This window comes from Meles meles, chromosome 3, assembly GCF_922984935.1.
Source record: "Meles meles chromosome 3, mMelMel3.1 paternal haplotype, whole genome shotgun sequence".
Classification (NCBI taxonomy): Eukaryota; Metazoa; Chordata; class Mammalia; order Carnivora; family Mustelidae; genus Meles; species Meles meles.
In genome coordinates this window covers 160,010,973-160,018,191 of record NC_060068.1, presented here as the reverse complement: position 1 = coordinate 160,018,191, position 7,219 = coordinate 160,010,973, and positions in this window count along the sequence as shown.

Here is a 7,219-nt window from a genome sequence, read left to right as displayed (position 1 = left end):
TCGGCACTATTGACATTCGGACTAAATAATTCTTCAAGTGCCTTCACTGTGCATTGTAGGATTTTAGCGACCAGTCCCACCCTTCAGTGTGTCAACCCAAAATCTTTCCACACATTGCCAGACATCCCACAAAGAGTTCAGTGACCCTGGTTGAGAACCACTGGCATATAAGTACATCAGCCCACTTTGATATCACTCTTAAAAACAGACATTAATAGATAAGAACAAAAATGGCAGAGGACTTCATACACATGTCAAAAGAGGAATGTTTTTTCATTGTTCTTTTAATGGGTTCCTTTAATGTTCTTATAATGGGTTTGTCTAGGGGGGAAAAAAAAAAAGCTTCCCAAACTACTTAAAATCTTCTTTAAAAAAAAAAAATTGTTCGTATTTTTTACAACATTTTAAAACAGAATGTGACTTGAGTACTACATTTCCACTTACAAAATTTGCTGAGTTACTTCTTGAAATTATAAGCCTACTTACATGTGTTGTAAAGCTGTTCATACACTTTTTTTTTTAAGATTTTATTTATCTATTTGACAGAGAAAGAGAGATCACAAGTAGGCAGAGAGGCAGGCAGAGAGAGAGAGGAGGAAGCAGGCTCCCTGCCAAGCAGAGAGCTCGATGAGGGGCTCGATCCCAGGACCCAGGGATCATGACCTGAGCTGAAGGCAGAGGCTTAACCCACTGAGCCACCCAGGCGTCCCTGTTCATACACTTTTTATATGAAACTGCTATCACACAGTAGTTAATCCACAATCACCTTCTGTGTTCTTACTAAATGCCAGGCTCTGGGCATACAGGGCTGGACACAGGAGCTTCTGTGTCTAAGGGCTGTAGACTCCAATGGACAGAACAGTCATTAAACAATTACTTGTCAACACATATCTAACCAACTTCAATTGTGCAAAGCACTCTTTATGAAAAGTATCCTGTACTATGAGAATACTTTAGTCTAAACTCTAGGTTTAGGAGAGGGTTTCTAGAGACAAAATAATTCAATTTGAGACTCAAAAGAATAGCTAAATTTGAAGTCGTAGAGTAGGGGGGATGGGACCACTCCAGGCAGAAAGAATCATACACGTGACAGTATGTGATGAATCTCAGAAAACCCAAATGTGTCAAATACAGTGGGAGAGGCAAAGAGTAGGGCAGAAGTACTGCAGATCGTGCTGGTTGTTTTGAGGTCATGTTTCAGACTTCAGATTTCAGATTATAAAACAATTAAAAAACATTAAAGTGTTTTAATGAGAGAAGAGATGAGATTGTATTTTTATTTTCTTCTTCAAACAAAGACTCAGACAGCTGTGTTTTGGGAAGCCCTGGCAGGTAACTAAGAACTACAGGTGGAAAAGGAACCAGTTTCCAGCTGTCCTAAATCTCACGTGTGCTGTCATCCTGGACTTGCTAGAATGATCAATATACCAAGGCCAAAATTCCCATATGCAGCACTTATTGACGATATATGTGGTTTTGAAAATGGTCTATGTTTTGAGAAGTCTTTGCCTCCTCAACAAAAATGTTTGTTCTGATTTTCAAAGGTTCTGTTTCTTTTTTCTTATAATAATTAATGACCGTGTAAGAGGTTGTAAAGCCAACATTGATTTATTTTAATAGTGTTGAAATTGGTCATTCTGTTCTAAAAGAATATCTGACATTTTTTTTTTTTTTTGCTTAAGTTATTCTTATGCACACATCAAAAAGGACTTTGGTTTTAAATCCATGGAATTTTATCTGTGTGTAATTGCCTCTGATTATGCTTTTGTCAATACAAATTTGAGAGCAAGTAAGTAAGCATTCAGCAATATTAGTAAATGTCCTTCTATTTCTCCTTGCTACTATGAATTAGCTAAATAAGAAACTTCCACACATGAATTTATATATTATTTTATGTATGTACATAAAAGCACATGCTTCCATATACTGTCGTTTTCAAATACCAATATGAAACTATTTCTGTATTGTATTTCTACATAAAAGTAACTTCACTAAAACTTTTCTCAGACAAAGAACATCTACATGTTCTAGTTGAGCAAAAATTTCTAACTTTTTTTGATTCAGAATATAAAGCCAAATGAGTACTGCCACACACCTCACTGGTAAAGTTCACTCAGCTTTAAATCTCATTCATCTTTAAATCATAATTAACTTCGCACAATGGCAGTATCAGAATTCCTGGCTTAGTCTGAATCACAACTATTCCTGTTTAAAATAATCACATTTTCCCTAAAAGGCAAAGTTTCAACAGAACTTTATAACCTACTATTTCACAAAAAATTCGGATGCCTTCTCTAATGAGAATCATATAGACAAATGATAGACTATTCATTTACTTTTGAACTTTTAACTAATTGTCGGGAAGATCTAGGATGCTGGCATCAAAGCCAACACAGAGTAAATCTCCCAGGCTCACCACTTATGGATCATAGAAGAATGGGCAAATGGTCTTCAGTTTCTCACCTTTAAATTAGTATTGTCTTAGTGTATAGAGTTTTCATGAGGAAGGGAATGTTAGCAAAGTGCATTTATTACACAATCAAAATTAATTTTGTTCCTCTTATAGATGGAAATTTTATTTGTACAATCATTAACAGCTGGCTAGCCTAATGTCTTGCTATTTATAGAATAAGATGTAAAAAGATGAAAACATGTCATTTTGAAAACTAATTCAAAGGTACCAACAAGTATATTATTATCCAACTTATTCCAGTCTTTTCATTTCCATCAACCCAGGAATAAAAATTATATATAGTAACATGATAAGTAGGGGCAGATTGTACCTATACTGTGGAGAAATGAAAAGCTTTTCTGATGGCATATCCAATTTTGAGGTATGTGCACCCATCCAATTAGGAACACCATCTAGACACTTGCATTGTCACTTGGGTAATCTTGTTGGTTATCTGAGGATAAAGAAAACAATCTGCAACCTTATAGCAGATTCAAGGTTCAGAGCCATGAACTGGAGGAGAGGAGAGCCATGGGACCACAAAGGGAAAGGAACCCTTTTGGCGGAGCAGTCAGGGCGAGGGATAGAGCGAAAGAGCGTGTCAGGGACAGGGATCGCACAGTCAGCTGCTGTGAGGGGATCGCCGGGTTGTACTGGAAGAGTTCACTCCCCTTCCTGGAGTACATTTGGAAGAGTGTATTTTGTCTCTCCAAGGACAAGGGGCCAGCTGGGACCCAATGAGGGACCCTCAGCAGTGGGGACAGAGGTGTGCGCAAAGGACAGATAACCTTGTAGCAGCTTTTCGCTGTGAGTCACAACAGCCTTAAACCACCACGTGCAAACTGAGCAGCTGCTGTTCTGGGACAGAGCTGAGCAGAGTACAGAGACACTGGCAGAATGCAGATAACCCAGTCGCGGCTTTTCCCTGTCTGCCACAAAAGACTCCGGCCTCTGTGTGATTGCTTTTCTGGGACAGGACGGTGCTGGGCATGACTCAAGGTTCTCCTCTGGCAGAAGGGAGGAGGTCTGCACCCTGCCAGGTCCTTTAAAACTTAGAGTTTTGAATCCCAGGTACTGGCCAGATGTACAATACAAAAGATCTGTGGTTCCAACAGCGTGGGAACAGACAGGTTAAGGGCAGGGATCTGATGAAAGTGCAGGACACAGGAGACTGTTTGCTTTTCAGTGAGGGTCTCATGAACAGTGTTAGCCAGGAGTTGCCCTCCCTAGGGAGGAAATGGCAGGGTGAAGCCACCTTCCTCTGCCACCACCCCACACTCTGCCCCTCTCACAGCACAGTAGGACTTAGAGAGAAGCATAGCACCTCCAGTGGAGGCTGGAGTCCCTTACAATAACCCTGCCACCCTGAGCCTAGCAGGGGCATCTTTCCAAGGGCAACTCTGCTTGTGAACCAGCCCAGCATAACTCTCCCTCAGAAGATCAATGCAGGCCCCCTGCATATACCAACTCGACTGATTAAACCGCGCTCCAAAACCTCAGGCTCTGGTGAAAATAGGACCAGGCTTGTGCCTTTTTTTTTTTTTTTTAATTTTCCAATTTTTAGCTATTTCTTATCTTATATGTGTGTATGTGTGTACATATACATACATATTTTCCTTTTTTCTCTTTATCTTTTCTCTTTTTTTTTTGTTAGTATCAGGCTTATAATGTTTTGTTCATTTCTTGGTTTGCTTGTTTCCTTCTCTTATTTTTTGGATCAGCCTTCTGTTTTCTTTTTGTCTTTCCTTACTCTCTTTTCTTTCTTTCTTATCCTTGGAATCAGGCTTATAGGTTTTGGGTTGTTGTTTTGTTTTGTTTTGTTTTTTTTCTGTTTGTTTGCACTTTTGTTCCTTTTCCTTTTTTCCTGTCTTGGACCAGGCTCTTTTTTTTTTTTTCTTGTCTTTTTTTTTTTTCCAGGCTTATCTTAATAAACAAACAAAAAAAGCACACCTAGTTAAACGTCCAAACACTACCCACTACAAGCAAGGAGGAACTGTAGAGGATGGAGCAGAGGGATAAAGAAGACAAAATTCAATAGCAGAGTGTACACAGCATACACCAGGAACACTTTCTGAAGTTTTTGTTGTTGTGGTGGTTGTTATTGTTGTTTTTGTTGTTATTGATTTTTCTTTCCATTCTTCTTTTTTTTTTTTTTCTGGACAAAATGATGAGATGGAGAAATTTACCCCAGAAGAAAGAACAGGAGGAAGTAGTCACAGCCAGTGATTTCATCAATATGGATATAAATAAGACATCTGAATTAGAATTTACAACAACCATTATAAGGTTGAAAAAAGCATAGATAACACTCTAGATAGATTAAAAAAAAAAAGCATAGATAACACATAGAGAAAAGAACTAAAATCTAGTCAGGCTGAAATTAAAAATGCTACAACTGAGATCCAGTCCCAACTGAAGACCACAAAACGAGGATGGAGAGAGCAAAAGTGCAAATCAGTGATATAGTAGATAAAATTATGAAAATAGTAAAGCTGAAAAGAAGAGGGAAAGAAATGAAAGTAGACTTAAGGAACTCAGTGATTCCATAAAGCAAAATAATACCTATATTAAAGGAATCCCAGAAGAGCAAAAGCAAGGGGCAGAAGGTTTAGTTGAACAAATCAGCTGAGAACTTCTCTAATTTGGGGAAGGAAACAGGCATTCAAGTCCGAGAGGCACAGAGAACTCCCCTCAACATTACAAAAATAGGTCAGTACCATGACATATTATAGAGAAACTTCAAAAATTACAAAGATAAAAAGAAAATCCTGAAAGCAGCTTGAGACAAGAGGTCCTTAACCTATAAGGGCAGACACATAAAGCTGGAAGCAGACCTGTCGAGAGACTGGGCAGGCCAGAAGGACTGGTATGATATATTCAGTGTGATAAATGGGGAAAATATGCAGCAAGAATGGCTTTATCCAGCAAGACTGTTATTCAGAATAGAAGGAGAGATAAAGAGTTTCAAAGACAGGCAAAAATTAAAGGAAGTCATGAACACTAAAGCAGCCCTTCAAGAAATATTAAAGGGGACCCTTTGAGTGTAAAGGGGGACCAAAAGTAGCAAAGACCAGAAAGGAAAAGACAACCTACAGGAACAATGATGTTACAGGTAATACAACGGCACTAAAATCATACCTTTCAATAATCACTCTGAATGTAAATGGACTCAATGTTCCAATCAAAAGACAAAGGGTATGAATAAAAGACAAAGGGTATGAATAAAAAAAAATAAGACCCATCAACATGCTGCTTATAAGAGACTCACTTTAGATCCAAAGACATCTTTGAATTGAAAGTAAAAGGTTGGAGAACAATTTATCATGCTAATGGACATCAAAGAAAGTTGGACTAGCAATCCTTCTATCAGACAAACTAGATTTTATACCAAAGACTGTGATAAGAGATAAATAAAGGCACTATATTATAATAAAGAGGTCTATCCAACAAGAAGATCTAACAGTTGTGGATATTTATGTCTCTAACTTGGGAGAAGCCAAATACATAAATCAATCAATAACAAACTTAAGGAAATTTATTAATAATATAATAATAGTAGGGGACTTTAACACCTCACTCAAACCATTAACAGATCTTCTATGCAGCAGATCACAAAAGAAACAGGGGCTTTGAATGACACCCTGGACCAGATGGACTTAACAGATATATTCAGAGCATTTCAACTTAAAGCAGCAGAATACACATTCTTTTTGAGGGCACATGGAACATTCTTCAGACTAAATCACATACTGGGTCACAAAACAGGACTCAATGGGTACAGACTGAAATCATACCATACATACTCTCTGACCACAATGCTATGAAACTTGAAGTCAACCACAAGAAAAAATTTGGAAGAACCAAAAATACATGAAAGTAAAAGAACATCTTACTAAAGAATGAATGGGTCAACCAGGATATTTAAAAGGTATTTAAAAAATCCATCGATGCAATAAAAGTGAAAACACAACAGTTCAAAACCTTTGGAATGCAGCAAAGGCTATCCTAAGAGGGAAGTATATAACAGTATAGGCTTTCCTCAAGAAGCAACAGAAGGCTCAAATACACAATTTAACCTTACACATAAAGGAGCTGGATAAAAAAACAGCAAATGAAGCCTAAATCTAGCAGAAGAAGGGAAATATTAAAGCTGAGAACAAAAAAATCAATGATACAGTAATAAAAAAAATAGAACAGATGAACAAAACTAGGAGCTGATTCTTTGAAAGAATTAACAAGATTGCTAAACCCCTATTCAGACTTATCAAAAAGAAAAAAGAAAGGACCTAAATAAAATCATGGATAAAAGAGAGATCACAACGAACAATGCAGAAATACAAACAATTATAAAAGAATATCATGAGCAATTACATGTCAAAAAATTAGACACTCTGGAAGAAATGGATAAATCCCTAGAAATATATGAACTACCAAAACTGAAACAAGAAGAAACAGAATTCTGAACATACCCATAACCACCAAAGAAACTGAATCAGTAATCAAAAATCTCCCAACAAAATGAAGTCCAGGGCCAGTTGGCTTCCCAGAGGAATTCTACCAAACATTTAAAAATCATAATACCTGGGGGTGGCTCAGTGGGTTAAAGCCTCTGCCTTCGGCTCAGGTCATGAGCCCAGGGTCCTGGGATTGAGCCCTGCATCAGGCTCTCTGCTCAGTAGGGAGCCTGCTTCCTCCTCTCTCTCTGCCTGCTTCTGATCTCTGTCTGTTAAATAAATAAATAAAATCTTTAAAAAAAAATCATAATAC